General features: G+C 38.3%; 1 protein-coding gene across 1 annotated transcript in view; it reads left to right on the top strand.

The window, feature by feature from the left end:
• Window positions 1-18,599, top strand: part of LOC122803164 (protein sel-1 homolog 3-like) — a 920,824-nt gene that overhangs the window by 272,692 nt on the left and 629,533 nt on the right. The window lies entirely within an intron of this gene.

Below are 18,599 nucleotides of genomic sequence, written 5' to 3'. Positions count from 1 at the left end.
ATATTCCACAACACTGAAATGTCCTTTTCTGGTTTTATCAGGTATAAAATAATATTATCTGCAGATAAAGTCAACTTTTCTTGACTACCATACCAATTATATCCTTGAATTTGTGAGTCTGAATGGTTCTTAATATAATGCAAATAACAAAGGGAAAGAGGACACCCCCATCTGGTTCCTCGCTCAAACAGAACTTATCAGAGAGATGCCTCCACTTTTATTTTCACCTCCGATCCCTCATATATTCTCCCAATCAACCTTATAATTTTATCAGGGAAAATAAATGGTTACATTGCCCTACTCATAAAATCCCAGCTTACCCTGTCAAATGCTTTCTTTCTATCAAGAGCCACCAACAACAGTGGCATTTTCTTATGTTCTGCTTCCCTCTGGATCATCATTTTTTTATTAATGTTGTCAGATGTTTGCCTTCCCTCCACAAAACCACATTAATCCATATCTAAAAATGTTGGCATCACCTTTGCCATTCATTTAGCCATTATAGATATAAACAGTTTATAATCATGGTTTAGATTCAAAATGGTCCTATATGAAGCTGGGTCTGATGCTTCTTTACCATCTTTAGGTATTACATCCACCACCACTTTCTTCCAGGATGTTGGTGCTTCTCCTCCCTTTAACATTCTGTTAATAAACAAAACCTTCCAGATCTCTATTACTTTCTTCCCTCCTGGCTTCCAAACTTCCAGGGGAATACCATCTATTCTTGGGGATTTTCCTGTAGATATACACCATTTTTATCTCATCTCTTCCTATCCCGTCAGTACTTGAGGCTTATCTGTCTGTAACATTGGCATATTTAATTCTTCCATAAACATTTCAATTTGTACTTTTTCTTGATTTTCACATTTATCTGCTTTATACATACCCGCGGTGGTGGTGCTGCGGTAGTGTTGTCGCCTCACAGTAAGACGCTGTCTGGTTCAATTCTCAGCTAGAGCGTCTTCTGCGTGGAGACATGTGTGAATGGGCATACCTTCATTGAAGGTTGTGCATCAGGGCTGGTAACTCGGCACATAAAAAATCAACTACCAATCATTAGCGGACCGGAGTTCCGCTGTGGCGGCCCCTAACCAGGAAAAGCTGAAAGACTCAACATCTGCTTTATACATATTTTCATAAAATTTCTGAAATATTTCTAATACTGCTACGAAATCTCTGGTTATTTTCAGTGGCGGCTGGTGACTTCAAATCAAAGGGGGGCTGCAGGAGACAGCTGAATGGGTGGGGCCAACATGACGGGGTGTGGTCAACTAAAAGGGGTGGGGCTATGGTGCAATGGGATCAGTGCTGGACATGCTTACTTATTTACATGAAATAAATGCTCAGTCACTATGGCGCATGTTGAATACTCTACACAGCACACATTGTTACATACACACACACACACACACATATATATATATATATATATATATATATATATATACAAACATACATACACACATATATATATATATATATATATATACATATACACATATATACGCACATATATACACACATATATACACACATACAGGTTGGTTTGAACACTTACCTCTGTGGTATGCTGCAAACAGTACTTCGTACTCTGTTTCTGCACCTGAGGAGAAGCTATGGACTGGAACACATCAGGTCATACTGGATTTTGTTTTTCCTCCCTTTTTCATGGAGGCTCAAAAGGGACAGTTTAAAGTTTCCCAAGCAAATACTATTCACGTGACCCCCACCTGGTTCCAAATAAATCCTTGTAGTCTCTTTCAGTTGTTCCCATTAGGGGTTGCCACAACAGATCTGTTTCCATTTCTTCCTGTCCTCTGCATCTTGCTCTGTCACCACATCACTTCCTCTACCACATCCATAAACCTAACCTTATGAGGCCTTCCTCTTTTCTTCCCTGGCAGCTCCATCCTTAGCATCCTTTTCCCAATATACCCAGCATCCCTCCTCAGCACATGCCCAAATCAACACAATCTTGCCTTTGGGCATGCCTTCCCCCTCTTCTCCTTCAGCCAGCAGTAGCCCAGTTTCTGCCAGCGCCCTGTTGGTGGTGGTCATTGTTAACCCGGGCCTCGACCAATCCGGTATGGAAATCTGTATTGCTGTCCCACATATGTCATTTGGCAGAGGTTATATTGGATGCCCTTCCTGACGTAACCCTCCCCATTTATCCGGTCTTGTGACCGGCATGAAGAAATGCACTGGCTTGTGCATCCCCAGTGGCTGGGTTACATAAGTGCTTGTAGTATAGTACCAAATAAGTGCCTCTTGTGTTCCTCTGTGTATTGTGTTCCTCTGTTACTTATAGATAAAGTCCATTCGTCTGTCATTATTTTGTGCAAACAAATCAATAACTCTTTGGTTGAAGTTAGTTATAGTCCGCGTTAACTCCTTTCCTATGGAAATCATAGCCAATGCATTCAATCTTTCTTGCCCCATTGTACTGCGAAGAAACGTTTTAATTCTTTTCAGTGTTGAAAAACACCTTTCTGCCTCAGCAGTTGACATTGGTGTGGTGGCTATAATTAACAACACATTGTAAATCTGTGAAAACACACTGGTTAAGGAGTTGTCCAACAAGAATTTTAACATCTGGACTGCACTGCCAGTTGCTGTAAAGTCTTCACATTGATACACAACTCCAAGTTCTGTTCTAAGTTGTCCCCTCAACAGAAATGGATAGTTGTCTGTTGTTGCTGTGAACAGATTTTCTGGAAACTCTCTTATGTATGTTGAAAACTTGAAACTGAGAAGCTTGAAGATGGCCAGTTTGTTGAAATCGTGATGTTGCCTGGAACTTTATGACATCACACACTTCCTTTGCAGCAATTGACAATGTCTCATGCAGTGGTTGGGAAGCTGATGGCCCTCGTCTATGTTTTGACAGGATGTTCTCTGTCTGTAGATACTGTTTTGCAATACCGTCAGTACCCGATCTGACACCGTCAATTTCATTAAAAATGTATGCACATCCTTTTCAACAGCGGTTGCATCTGTGGTACAACACTGAAGTTGCCTGTACAGAATGTCAACGTGGGGCATTATATGATGGAAAACAGTAAGCCAAAATTTAAATTCATCATCTTCAACTGTTCGCAGTAGCCCATTTGCTTCCTGTACAGTTGCTGCAGCAGATGTAGGACACTTGTACAAATAAAGAAAGCACTCCGACAGCGACTCCACGTTCTCGTACACTGCATTTACAGTACGGATGTTAAAATTCCACCGTGTTCCTGACACTCTTGGCATGCTTCGTGATACTATACTATCCAGAGCAGCTTGTCTTTGAACTGAACGACTGAAAAAGGCTGGAATTCCACAAAGTGTTAAAAAAAATTTCCTTGCTTCAGTATTTTGTTGTGTGGCTCTTTGCATTACCAGATTAAGTTGGTGGGCATAGCAGTGTATATAGTAGGCATATTTAAACTCTCCTCTTATGATGGCCTGGACCCCATGCTGAACACCACTCATAACAGATGCACCATCATAACTCTGAGCAATCACTTTTTCATGCTGGTCTCCCACTACTTCCTTCAACTGTTGTTTTATCACACCAGCAATATGTCCTGCTGTCTGTCCAGATGGTGTAAAGTATCCCCAAATACGTTCCAACACCTGTCCATTGACAACGTAATGGAACTCAACAGCAATTTGTCATAGCCCAGCAAAATCAGTGGTTTCATCTGCAATTACTGCTACAAATTTTGCAGTATGAATCTCCTTTTTTATTTCTTCTCTGCATATTGTTAGCCTGCAGTCCAGGAGTTCGTTTTGAACAGTTTTTGATGTTCCTTTAAAAACAGTTGAAGTTGTCAAGTGTTCAGCCAACTTCTGATCAAACTTGCAGCTGAAGTCTACCAGTTTCTGGAACATTCCAGCACTCAATGACTCTTCAGACTCATCATGGCCTCTTAAAGCAACTTCTTCTTCAGCACACAGCTTGATGCAGTCTATTATAAGTGATAGAACAATACGGTTTTCTTCCACTTTCTTGTTGTGTCTTTCTACTGATAACTGGTATCCACTACTTAACTGAGACTGATATCCACAGTTCCCAACACTGCTAGACTCATTTGGTTGTCAAAATGTTTAGAAGACTGTTCATGCTTTCTGGACTTTTCTTCCATTCTCTTTGGGTCCTTCATACCCTTTGATGTCCAGGCATCCTCTCCACCAAACAACAAACATGGGAAGCAGTACAAGCTGTTTGTTTCCTCAGAACCACTGATCCAGGTGTGTTTGTCATACACTGACCTGCTGAAGCTGTGTCTGTATGTTCTTGACCTACATGTACCTGGAGACTCCATCTTAAGATCAGGTGTGGGTCTTCCAGTCCTCTTGATTCTTAACTTTTCATTCAGAGTTAAGTCTTTAAAATGAATAGATTTCAGATAGGCCACTGTAACACTCTGCTCACTCATTCTGGTTATCATAGTTGTTGTAACTCTGAAATGAAGATATTGCAGAAATGATTTAAGTGCCACTGTTGTATACATGTTAAAGTACAGCTCCAGAAACAGCACTCATTTCATTGACAGTCTGCCACAGCCATGACCTACCAACTATCTGGCTTGGCCCTGCCAGGATTTAAAAGACTGTAATAATGCATTTGTGATGCACACACTGTCACAGCTTGCATTCTGTCTTAATTCTGGCTTTGCAGGACTAAAAATAAAATAGGGGCAGTCATTTCATTGACCACCACTACAGTTTCTGCTTTGATCCTTCCAGCATCAAAATACATGTTCTGCACAGAGACAATAGTCACAGCCTGTATGCATATTGCTTACAGACACATTAGTTTTACAAAGCCAGAATTACAACAGTAAAAGACCAGTTATTTCATTCTCACACTGGCATGATAGTCCACCATCCCAATAGGCTACCGGAAGTACCTGGCTTGAACCTCTGAAATCAGAGAGCAAAACAGTAATGTAACTGCATCTTTTACATAATTATCCAGAGGTCAGCACTTTTACTCAATCCGTCTCACTCCATCCAGTCGCACTCTTAACAGTTAGTAGTGGGGCCAATCATTTCATTTTCAAATAGCCCCCCCACTTAGTTCGGCAAAGCAGCCGACTTCACCCAAATACAGTTATCTTGCAAAGCCATAATTATGATAATTTAGACAGTAAACAAGGCCAGTCACCTCAATGAATTCACAAACACCCCCATTACCCAAGTAAAGTAGCTGTTTTTTACCTGTCAGGATTAAAGTACAAACAGTAACAACTGCTTTGCATACTTACAAGCTGTGACTAATGCTTCTGTCAACAAGGACATTTCATGCATTTTACTTTTATTTACTTGAGTTTCCACAATGCAACACTGTTTTATAAAACAAAAGTCCCTTGTCATTGTCAACAATGTCCAGGAAGAAAAGCTCAACATATTAAATAAACATTCAGTATAGAGAATGAACAGATATGAAACATACATGAATTACTCAAGCTTGCCAATTATTGTACATTCATCTTACAGTACAGACATACTTTTGCAAAGCTAGACTTAAAACAGTAACCGTCAGGGCCATTTGTTCAGTCACGCACAGCCCCAACCACAGTATACGACTTGATCTTGTCAGGTTAAAGGCACAAAAAGACACTGTCATAAAGGTGAGTATACCCCCCCCCCCCCCACACACACACACACACATAAAGCTGGTCGATCTTACTTCAGTGAAATCAACATTACTCTTGCAAAGCAAAACAGAACTGCAGCTATTCACACAGGCATTGCCCCCCAGTCCAACTCACTGTCTGCCCAGAGAAACTGTTGTCAGCCTACATTGTTTAAGTAAAATAAATCTACATGGTTACATTATTGTATTTCTTTCACATCTCAATAGCCAAGAACTTGCACATGATCTTACAGTCACTGCCACCACCAAGTGAAGAGAGAGAGATTGTGTGTGTGTGTGTGTGTGTGTGTGTGTGTGTGTGTGTGTGTGTGTGTGTGTGTGTGTGTGTGTGTGTGTGTCTGCGTGTGTATTTAATGCTATTGATTTCTGTGGATGTAAACTACAGGCTATTATTTCAGAGACCTATTTCTGGCACACAAATGATACAAAATTTTCCAACAGATATACAAAATACCATCATACTGTAACCATTGTCATAGTCAAGCACTCAAATGCAGTCATTTCCTTATTTCTATGCACAAAATATTTTAAGCAATTATGTAATTTTCCAGAAAAGGAGGACGCATATGGAGCAGAACCAAAAAGCTTAAGCAAATCTAAGTTAGAGTACCAGTCCTGGACCAATAAACAGAAATGATATTCCAGACATTCCATTTTACGTGTACTGAGTCTGATTCTGAAGTACCACAGATACTGATTTAACACAATGTATGGCACGCTGCCTCCTTATTTATTTTTGGATTATTGTAATGTAAGCCCAAGCATTCTACCCTAGCTAAAAATGTTAATCTTATGTTTTTCATTTTCTTATAATTTTAGGTGCCCACAGACAATACTGCCAAAAAAAATGGAACTGCAGTGGTCGTGCTAATGACACCCCCTGAAATACTACTACACTCAGACCTCTTGTTCTGGGATAGATGTTAAGAGTACAACAAATAAGAAAAATATAAACATTACTAATACAAGTTTATTTATTTTAAATATACACACACTAATCCATCTCTTTATGGTCTTAACACATTCAGGTCCTTTAAGAAGAAGCACATCAACAGCTGTTTTAAATAAATGTGTCACAACTGCTTACTGCTGCTGTTATTTAGGAAGGTACAGTAAATATGATCACAACAAAGTATACTAAAAGAAACATGGAACATTAATCTTCAGTGTAGGTGTGTACCCTGCCCTGTCATAAAACTTTTATAATCAGTCCTTTCTTCCTGTTGGGATCAGCAAGGTATTCATCATCTTAGACATTCGTCTTCAACTTTTGTTCAAGAGTGTGAAATCATTTTATGACTTAAAATGCCATTTAGTTTGGGCTGCTATTTTGGGGTAGGAATAGAACCCACAGCCTTTTGATCGTCCAGCATCAAATAAGGGTAATTACCTATTTATCCAGCTCTTAACACTGTGTATAATCTTACAGAAAGGATGCAGAGTACACAAGAGATAAAAGTTGCTGCCATCTGAAGTAGGTCTTCCAAATGAATGTTTAACTAAATAATTTCAGTATTGTTTTGGCAGACGTAGCCTGAAGCTAGCATGATTCACTGGGGTGTATTAAACCACTGCAGTATATAGTTAATTATTCACTCAGTGTCCTCTTTATTCTTCCCTGTCTTCCTGTTAGGAGTTGTGTGTTATACTATGTGTTAAGAACTTTGGCTTTATCTTTCATTAGGTAGAAATTATTTTAAGAAAATATAAGTAAATATATTTTCCTGATTTGGGGCTTTTCTCCCCAATTCTGTGTTTGCTCTGTCCCTAATTCTGTACATAAAAGTTTAAATGTTTTAAGTGTGGTACTTACTTTTCAGATACATTTAAATGCACTGATAAAATGTTCTTTTCTATATTTATCCAAATGGCTTTTTTCCAGACGTTAAAAAAGAAACTGTCAAAAGAAGCTGGACACAAAATATGTGTTTTCAGATGATATATACACCGTGGATATAAAAAGTGAACACACCGCTGGTACAGTGATAGGTTTTTGTGATATAAAAAAAATGTGACCACAATAAATCATTTCAAAACGTTTCCCACCTTTAATGCAACCTATTCAATTGAAAAACAAACAAATCTGTTAGGGGAAAAATATAAAAAGTAAAAAAATATTCAAATAAACTGATGGCATAAGTGTGCACACCCTAAACTAATACTTTGTGGAACCACCTCCTGATTTAATTACAGCATTCAGTCTTCTTGGGTACACACCTGCCATCAATTAAAGATGCTGTAACAAGGACTGCTAGTACTTAATCTTCTTCTTCTTTCAGGCTTTTCCCGGTTAGGGGTCGCCACAGCGGATCATCTGTCCGCTCATGATTGGCAGTGGAGTTTTAGGGTGTCGATTTGCCAGCCCAGCACCCAACGTTTCACAGAAGGCACACACACACACACACGTACTGTCACACCTAGGGCCTACATCAGCAAAATCAGCAGGACTTGCTTGATTTTACATGAAGGAATAATTGATTGCTATAGTAGCTGAAGTTAGATATCCTATTCATATGAGCCTAAACTAAGCATTGTGGTCTCACTATAACAATAGTTTTATTTCAGAAAAGAAATATAGTTTTAGTCTGCTGGTAGGGGGACATATGCATCATAAATGAGGCATGTTGCTTGCTATACTGAGACGTCATTTACAAAAAGGACTTGCTTTTTCTAGAGAAAAGGAAGCTGTAAACCTGTAGCTACACAACACAGAGACATAACTAAAGAAACTAAAAACTACCACTAGCCCCTGACTGCTACCCCCTGAATTCATAAAAGCAGCTGCCATCTGAATAGCTTGTTCATACTTCTAACTTTGAAACAAACAACTCTGCTGTGCATACTTAGTGTAGGAAAAACAGTGTTACTAGGTTAAAAGCAGAGTGTCTCAGCTAAGTTATGTGCCTAGCACCAAAAAAGTAAATCAGTGAACCCCGACTTGTCAAAAAACAGAAAGTTAAATTAGCTCACTGATAAAATGAGTGGCACGTCCCAGCAGTCCGTAATCAGCATAAATCTCTATTTTTCATCTACGGACTAGTAGATGAAAGCGCTTAACATTGGTGAAAAATAAAGAGATTTATGCTGATTGCAGACTGTTGGGACGTGACACTCATTTTATCAGTCAGCTAATGTAACTTTCTGTTTTTTGATACGTTATGCGCCTCTGAAAGCACATTCTTTTTTGGTCCTTTCAAGACACTTGAAACAATAGCTGCTGCAGCATGTATGCATTCTTTCATGCCTGCTATACTCTTAAAGATTCAATGTGCTATTAGTATCTGACCTGTCCTCAACAGAACATTTCAGGATAAATGGCAGACTCACACTGCACAGATATAGCAGAAAGCAAAGTTAAACTTGTGTGATAGAGGAAAGAGGTTTGGAAACAGAAAAAAAATGTTGCAGATGATTGAGGCAGACAAACTATACAAACTATATGATGCACAAGCAGTTTTCTTGGAATGATATTGTGGACAAATGTTTCCTGGAATTTGTTGAAACTGAGACTGTTTTTGGAACTGTTTATGTGCAGAAATCTGCTGACACTAAAACTGAGACTGATTTTGGTAAAAGCAGTAATCCATAAAGTGCATCAGGCACTGCAGTCGCACAAATGGGTAAATAAGTGAATTTGGCAGTTGGCGCAGTGCGCTCAGGCTGTGAGCTGTAGGTCATGTGGTGCAAGGTTTGAGTCCCTCAGCCCTTATTTGCCTATTGTGTGGCATTGAAGTCAGCTAACCAGCCATTGCTTCCAAGTTTCCCCTGAAAAAGGATTGTGGTCGCACTTGAATAACAAATGGGCATTATTAAGGGGCTGTATGACAAAACATTGTAGATAAGAATGATGTAATAATTGTGAAGATAGTATGCAAGGTAACCCCCTCCCCCATTGTGAAACAAGTTAATCTACTATATCTGACTGTTTTATAGAAGATGGGATGGCACATTTCTTATTGCAACTTTAGACTTAGAAGCAGACATTTCAGTGTCAAGCAATATATTATAAATTGATAAGTATTCTGATAAAGTTTCTAGTTTATCAGATTTCCTGCAAGTACTTTGAAATACCCATTTTCTTAGAAAACAAGAAATAGATCTTTCAAATCAGTCAGCTGCTAGAATTTCCCAAATGTTCACTTTACTACTGCTATCAAGTTCTACCTCTAACTATAAAGATGTTTTATTGGCATTACAGTGAGCACAGACCATGGGTACTGTGGTTACCATTTGTACCTAGAAAAGCAGCACAGAGAAAACATTGCTGGCTCTATGTCACAGTAAAAGAAATTCATACAACAGCACTTTTTTTGTGAACGAATCAGTATTGCACTGGGTGTTTTACAATTTACACAACTCTACTTTTCAAGTATCTCCTTTCATCTTCTCCATTCCAAACAAAAACAATTTACCTGTACACATACTGCCATTCAAAATATTAAGAAAAACAACAGTGCACCACTGTGAACCAACAGTGATAACAGTAAGTGTGACCACAAAATGAAAGCATCGCAATCACCAGTTTAGAAAAAAATATATTTCACGTAGTAATCATCAGCAAAAGGAATTCTTTATAACATAGCAGAACCCATGCTATTCATGATTTCTAAAATGTATTTTTTTTATTTATTGTTTTTGTTGACTGGGAAAGTCTGACTAGGTGGAAAATCCTTTTTCAGCCCAGGGAAAAAAGCTCCACAAAATAGAGAAAAGGTGGCATGTATGCATGCATACATACATACATAGTGTGATGAATCATTCCAGCATGTGACAATGAGAAAAAAAAACAATGATTGTTTGAGCATACAATAGCGAGAAAACAAAACATTGATATGATGTGTATGAATAGTTATTATCATGCAAAGACATTCTAATCCAGGTAATACAAGGATATAAAAAAAATCATTCAAAGGGTGGATCAGAATTAGTATTTACACTAACAAGGTTTAGATAATAGTTTATTATAACAGTAGGATAGTGGTACGGCTACACGTTAGTTCAGCATTGGAGAAGACAGGTCATGCCTGCTCATCCTGGTTGAGTTCTTCATTAAGGATAATAAAGCCATGCGTAAGGGAATACACTGTATACTGCTTGCTTGGACCTTGCCAAGTACTTCAGTACTACCTCCCATGTTGAGCTTATTGACAAACGCTTTCATCTGAAAACAAGCCCATGCACATAACCCACACCATTAAGGTGGGGGTATTTAATCTAGACAGAAAAACATCACCAAGGGACTCTGTACTGGGTCCTTCACCTCTTTTATATATACTTCTCTGAAATAAAGTGATATTAAGAGACTGAATTTGCTGATTGCAAACTATAGATATTTATCAAATCATACTCTGCTGCTCAAATTCTCCAGCAAGGACTGGATCAAACAAATGTTTGACATGGTAATTGTGAGTTTACCCTCAGTGCCAACAAAAGCAGTACAGTTTATTTTGGCAACTTGACCATAATTAGTGTTTACTATATAGACAGCATCCAGCATCCAACATTAGTCTGACATGACCATTAAAGACTTCAGTACCTGTGATGATAACAAACTTCCCTTTTACCACCACATTTCTGTGGTGATTAGGAAATCCTTCTACGTTGCACAGCTCATCCTGTCTGATATCTCCACAAGCCAAGGTCTGTAGAAGTTAAAGCGCCAGTTTATTCATCCCTTATTACTTATAGCTATTAGACCCAGGGCCATGATTGAATTTAATGCCTCCTCTGTCATGTACCTCACAAGCACTAGAGAGGTTTCAATGTTTTCTCACTGAAAAGCGAGTCATAGCCTAGGGCTTAGTGTCTGTACTGTCATTAGCTACTCTGATAGACTGAAAGTCCTATTTCAGTCTCAGCCAGGACAAATATAAATTACAGCAGACAAGCAAGTTAACAAGGAGTATTATGAATACAAACAAAATGTGTTGTGCTGAAATAGAGCATTTACTTTAAAATGAATCAGTCAGTTCTATATGCAGCTTTTATTGGCCAAAATGTAGAACACCACCTCTCATAGCATGAAACAACTGGGTAAAATTGTAAATTTTGCACCAAATGCATGTTTAAAACAGCATATTCCTTAGTCTATAAAGAAAAATGGTTTAGCATATCTGTCAACTTTATCAGGCTCCATATTAGAATACATTAAACATGGGTAGCCACTCATGTGTCCTATTCCGATTTAATACTCCATCTTCAAAACAGGAATGGAAGCAAAATAAAGACCTTTTTTTAAAGATAACAGCTCCAAGTTAGCATCTAATCCAGAGGTAAAGCAGACTGATTGCCATTTGTCTTTCAAACATCTGTACCTTGTCATTGGTACCACCCCCCTTACTTTGGTCTCAGCCAACCACAATGCTTATCTGATGATACTAGACTCAATAAAAAGGACACACAGCCAGCATGTCTGGTCTCAGAGACTTCAAAAAGTCATCTTTTTCCTGGCTCGTTAACTTGTTTGAGCATGATTCTCAGTGGAACTTGTACTCAGGCTCAAGCATGGCCCAAGCTAGGTCTGGCACAACAATCACCCTTACCTCTGCTTTGTTACTATCTCCTACCAAAACTGAAGAGAAACGGTGGCACAATCTAGAAAATAAATGCAAAAGAGAGAAATTGGTAGGGGCTGAAAAAAATAAAGATGGGGCTACTTGACTTTCATGCAACACGTTTAAATATTTCCTTGCTCATTCCTAGAGTTTTCTTACATTCTATCCCTTTTGTCTGAAACCTCAGTTAAGATTTTTCAGTCAGATTCAGTCTCAAGGGTCTGTGGAGCTTATCATGGCTTTCAGAGCTTATAAGGAAGAGAAACATTAGACTTGGTTAAAATGTCAGTCTGTCACAGGATAGACATGCACAAACAGACACACACACACACACACACACACACACACACACACACACACACACACACACACACACACACACACACACACACACAACTATAAGCAATTTTAAAGTTTCACCAAAAGACTTGTAGCTTTTTTGGGGGATTCGGGAAGAAACTGGACACAGGGAAGAGCAGCAGATTCTGCATTTTAACAAAGAATCAAACCAACATACATATACCCACAAGTAAATGTATCCACAAGTAAACTGCTTCTCACAGTAAAAACAAGCTACGTCTGAGAAATGGATCTAGTTGTAGAAACTACAATAATTAGTTAGCATTCTAGTGAGGGCTGGATATGGGATATGACAATGCATTCTTGTCTAATAAGCGGACATTGTATTGACTAAGTCAGTAGTTCTGCTTATTGCCCATGTTTCATATGAACAATAAATATTCACATAATATAATTAAAGGATTTCTGGGTGCAGTGTAGTTTTAAAAGGGGAGTGGAATCAATGTATTAAGTGTAAGGTATTTGCAACCAAAGAGTACATGCCTCCAGCTTCCACTAATTATGTTTTATTTTCTGACTCAAAGGTCCAGGTACCAAACACGATTAAAGTTTAGGATTTCTCTGCTACTCAGCTTCAAAGTTCACAAAAACAGAACATATTTTATCAATATGACAGTAAATGATACTTACATAAAGTTTAGTTTATAGAAAAAAAAAAGCCGATTCCAGCACCTACCTTATGTATTAGTCGTCCTCTTCTTTTCTTCTTTTCCTCTCTGCTCTGTGCTCTGCTCTCTCTCTGACTGCTGCAGTACAAGCCGCCAAGCCCGCCGCCAAGCCAAAAACGCCAGTATAAAATAATATCCACCACCGAATCCAACGGTCCCAAACTCCCGAGTCCCAAGTTGCAGCCTCTAAATAAGCTATTGCTACTGATTCTTTCTCGGTCTCTTTTTTGAGAAGAAAGCGAGAATCAATCAGTAGCAATCCAGCCATCCACGTCACATACGCGGATCATGTGGTTAAATCGCATAGACTTCTAGGCATCACACTGATGCTTTTTTTTTAATCTAGACTGCCTTTTACAGCAGTCAGATAGTACAAGATAGATAGAGGTATGTTCATTGTGAAAAAAATAAAAAAAAAAAACCCCGGAACTCGACGAGCATGCGCAGTTCGAGTTCCGGGTTGCGGACATATCTTATCGACTGTGTTTGTTGTTCTTTATTATATGAAAATAAATGGGAAATTATTGTTATGGCAATTTGCAAATAATTTAAATAAATGTTAACTTTTTCTTGGGAGGGCTGCAGTCCTGCAGTCCGATAGCATGAGCTGCCCCTGGTTATTTTTCTTGTTATAGGCTCCCTAAGCTTGGCATCAACCCTTTCTACTTTCTGTTGCCTGAGACATTGTGCTAAACGTTTTTGAGGTCTGGGATTATTATTAAAAATAGTTGCTTAACAGCAATCTTTATAAATGCATCCATATTATCAAGGAAGTCCCTTATTTTTTTCTGTAGCACTCTGCAATTGTGCCTGTTCTTGTTCTGTGAGATCCCACCTATTCTGCAATACTTTAACCTTTGTCAGTCCCTTTAAATAATTCTTGTTACTTCTTAACCACATCTCTTTTCTTTCATTTCCACCCTAGTTTTACACTCCAGTTTAATTTTATCCCACTCCCTAGCTATAGTTTCAGTAGAAATTTCTATCATCTGTAATAAGTCCTGAATGATTTTCACTACTCATTCCTTAAATTCCTCTCTTTTTAACAGATGGGGGGGGAGCACCAGAGTCTCATTTTTATGTCATTACCATACATCTTTATCTTAGTTCTTATTTACTTGTGATCTGAAATAGTTATTGGATACATACCAAACCTTTCAATTAAATGCACATGTTCCTGTGAAATGTAATTTCTGTCTAGCCTAGCCCAGTTTTTGTACCTTGGGGAATATGTAATTCTCTCTGAACTCCTGCTACTGAATTCAAATCTTCCATACCAAACATTTTCTTAAATTTCTTCAAAAATCTACACTCTTTTGTTATATTTTCCATTCTAGGCCCCCCAAAAACATCCTCACTGTTGCAAATCAAATTCCATTTCCTACCTATAAGTCATATTCCCTGCTGAAAGCTGATTATTTCTCCCAGAATTTTCTTAAGTTCAATTGTAGCAGTTTTAGGAGGAATAAATCCCACATCTCAAAGACATGCTGTAGGTGAATTGGACACTCTAAATTGGCCCTAGGTGTAAGTGTGTGCATGTGTGTGCCTTCTGTGGAAGGTTGGGCGCCGGGCTGGCAACTCAACACCGTAAAACTCCACTGTCAATCATGAGCGGACAGGTGATCCGCTGTGGTGACCCCTAACCAGGAAAAAGCCGAAAGAAGAAGAAGATTTTATTTTATTTATTTCACATTTGTTTACTGGAAAGTCCGACTGGGATAAGCTCCATATATAGAGAAAAATATGCAAAACATATACAAAAAATTATTCAAAAAATATACAAGACATACAGTACATTAGAAATTACATACTTTGCTATTACAGCTGACATTTGTGTTATACAATCATCTGATATAATTTATTTTTTTTAGTGTAGACATAGTAGTTTCTCAGCGTAAGCTGAGGAAGGGTTTGTAGGGGGAATTGGATAGAAAAGGACAAGGTTAGAGATTATCTAGGCATGAGAGAGAGCATAGATTAGGAGGTGGTCAGGGAAGAAGGAAAGGTTTGACAAGTACTGTTATAACCAGTTAGCCTGGAGTAGTACAGGAACAAAGCCAGGTGTCATTAAGAAAATTTTTAAGCATAACCCTCCTCCTTTAGCAGTAGCCCCTTAGTACTACAAATCTACTATTTTTATCTTTTTTCCTCTTGTATCAATATTGGAACTCCTCTCACAATTAATATAAGTACTTCCCCTTTTCTTTGTCTCAGATGTTCTGCTGAATAACCATCCTGAAGTCCTTTCTTTATCAAATTCGCATGAAGATTTCTTTCCATATGTGTTGTCTGTAGCATAGCTATTTGCGCTCTGCATTTTTTAGTGTTATCCACAACTCTTTCTTTTTATGTTCATATCTGTGAGGCCATTCACATTTAAAGATAATATGGATAGTGTCATTATGATGTTGTTTGTTCTTCTTCTTTTGGCTTTTGCAGTCAGTTAGGGGTCGCCACAGTGGAACTCTGGTCCACTAATGATTGGCAGTAGATTTTTACGGTTCCGAGGTGCCAGCCCGACGCCCAACCTTAAACAAAGGCATGCCCATTCACGCATATCTTTCTAATGCCACTTGACCACGGGGAGGACATGCAGACTCCACACAGAAGGCGCTCCAGCCGAGAATTGAACGGGAGAACCTCTTGCAGTGAGGCAGCAATGCTACCGATTGCACCACCGCGGCTTCCATGGATAGTGTCATTATGATAAGAAATTATTATTCCCACCTGTTGTATATAATAGCTTTTTTAGAATGTCTCATTTCAGCTTTTGTGTTACGTGCATGCATTAATATTTGGCAGGTTGATCTTTTATACATTCGTTTCTTGACATACCAATTTGAACCTATGTCATATGTTACAAAACTTTGTTTTAATGACAGTGCTCAAAAAACACACCTCCAGAACACCCCCAAAACCTTAATACTAATATACAAAACTATGTATATCTTCAAATAATGAAGTTTAACCCTCCTATTAGGAACAATTGTCCCAAATTGATAGCCATGCTCACAGGCTTGAATTAACCTGTAATGAAGTTTACCCATATCATGCTGAGACACATGATACAGCCTGTGCTTCTACTTTTACTAAGTGCTGTCTGTTTTGTCTTATCTTTGTTCCTCTCCCAAATGAAGAAAATATTCTGTTTCATTGCTCCCTTAACAGATTGTTTCCACAGAAACATGAGAACTAGATACACAGTTGTATTATACTACACATATCACACTGTTTAAACATTTATGTGCTAGAGGAAAACACTATATTATAATTTGTTATTAAATCAAGACAAGGCCCTTAATCCAGTCATTCCCTTATGCAAAAAGGAAAAAAAAGTATATCCATTTTTTATATCATGCTGTTTTATCCAGCTTGTCTTCTGTTATTACATTGCAGTGCTTACATTCCTTAAAATTAAAGAAGAAAGAAAGAAGAAGGAAATAAAAAATAGGGCTACCTGATTACTTTAGTGTCCCTATTATGCAAAAAATAACTGAAAAGCTTTACTTTATAGCATGCATTATGTCAAATATTATAAAAATGTTAAGAATAACATTTGGTTTTAATTACAGTTAACTCTTTCCTTCGTCTTCCCTTCTTGTAAATGTTCATCCAAATGTTAATGACATGAAGCAGGGCATATGCTTTGGAATCCCCCTATAAGTTTAACAAAGTGAAAAAAGTCCAATATTCCCAGATTTTCTTGTTCCATTGTACTTTACAAATGTAATTAATGCTTTGCAATCCCGCATTTATTCATCAATTTCCTGGTTTTCTTCCTGTTAATCTCCATCTCCCAAACCTAGTCTCTGGTTCGTTTCCTAACATACTGCTGGTTCTTCTAATCAACTCTTGTGCTTCTTTCTGTCTGTCAAGCACTCTCCTTTGGAACATTGTTAAAGTTTTCACTGGCATTGTCTCTCCCTGGGCTTTATTTTCAGAAGAAGTTGAACAAACATTTGCATTTCATCTTTAGCATGTTCTGCATGAAAGAATGCTTTTCACCCTCCGGGAAAAAAATATTCTGAAAATAGTTGGATTCAGCCGTTTGAATCTCACACTTGATTCTCGACATTCCCTAATTGCTGGAATAAATTTACTCCACTTCTGCGTGGTGTACCGTGAGTAATCATTTTCCACAAACACTCCACTGTCTCCAACTTTTAGTACTTTGTCCTGCTGAAACTCTTTTGTCAAAATCAACTCTTTCTGCATATAGGATTGCATTTTTACTGTTAAAGGTCTGGGCTGCTTTCTTATGGTCAGGTTTGGAGCACCCACACAATGTCCCCTTTAAATTAACATCTCCTGCTGTGGAATACCAGTCCAGTTGCTTAATTTTGCTTTCATAAAATTAATGCAGTCTGTTCCTTCTAGTTTCTCTGGCAGAGCCAACAATCTCTGGCTTTCTCTACATGATCTGTCTACCATTTTGAAACATCTCTTCTTCAACAGTCTCATACTCTGCTAGCCTTTTTTTCATTTCAACCTTTGATTTTTGCAGTTTTATCAGCTCATCTGAATATCTGTTTAAAGCTTCTTCCATTGTTTTCCAGCTTTTTGTTATTTGAGATGATGTACTCCTTCAGTGTTTCATTTAATCAGCTCTGAGCACATTGGAATTATTTTTCCTTTAGATTACTGGAAGGCTTGTCTTGCACAAAAGCTAAAGCTTAAACTGCTTTTCACTGAACAGCTGCAGGCTTCTTCCCAGTTAGTGTTTTCTCCTCACCTTTTGTGATTGATTTTATTTCATGTTCTCTGAATTTCTTTTTTGCTGGCATCCAGGTATTGTACTTACTAGCCGATTACTGAAATTTACCCAAAAAGATACATTCAATGGCTCTCTTTTCTGAGTTTCTGTTTTCACACTGGGAGAGCTGAAATTAAGCTGTTACTCGATGTTTAGCCACCCAGTTTCCCTTTTTGTATTCCTAGTTCTTTATAAATGCTGTCCCTTTTTACATAGCTAGCTTTGAGAAAATTGCATTCCCACTCCTGTCTTTAGTAACTCGAGCTGTAGATCCATATGGTATCAGATATGTATAATATTCTCTCTCACTTTTTTCTTTTTCTTTTTGCATACCACCCTGAGCAAAGTCTTCAGCACTGCAGTAAAGGTTTTACCCTCCATAAAACCAAGCTTGACAACTCATTTGTGGACTGTACTGAATACTGTCTTCTTACTTCCATATATTCCTAACCACTAGACATGGGAGTCAGGCATCCCCAGGCTGGCTAAGAACCCTATGGCCAATTGTTTCTTGCCCTGGAATCCAGTTCATCCCTTCTTTTTCCTGGAAAGAGCTGGATGGTATTGAGTGGGCCAGCTTTAATGCTCTGAAGGGTAGTTTCCCCTCTCCCCAC

The sequence above is a fragment of the Protopterus annectens genome, chromosome 5.part1 (genome assembly GCF_019279795.1).
Source record: "Protopterus annectens isolate FY-2018-M chromosome 5.part1, PAN1.0, whole genome shotgun sequence".
NCBI lineage: Eukaryota > Metazoa > Chordata > Ceratodontiformes > Protopteridae > Protopterus > Protopterus annectens.
Note: the sequence above shows the minus strand (reverse complement) of the source record. Positions and strands in the feature narration are given on the sequence as shown.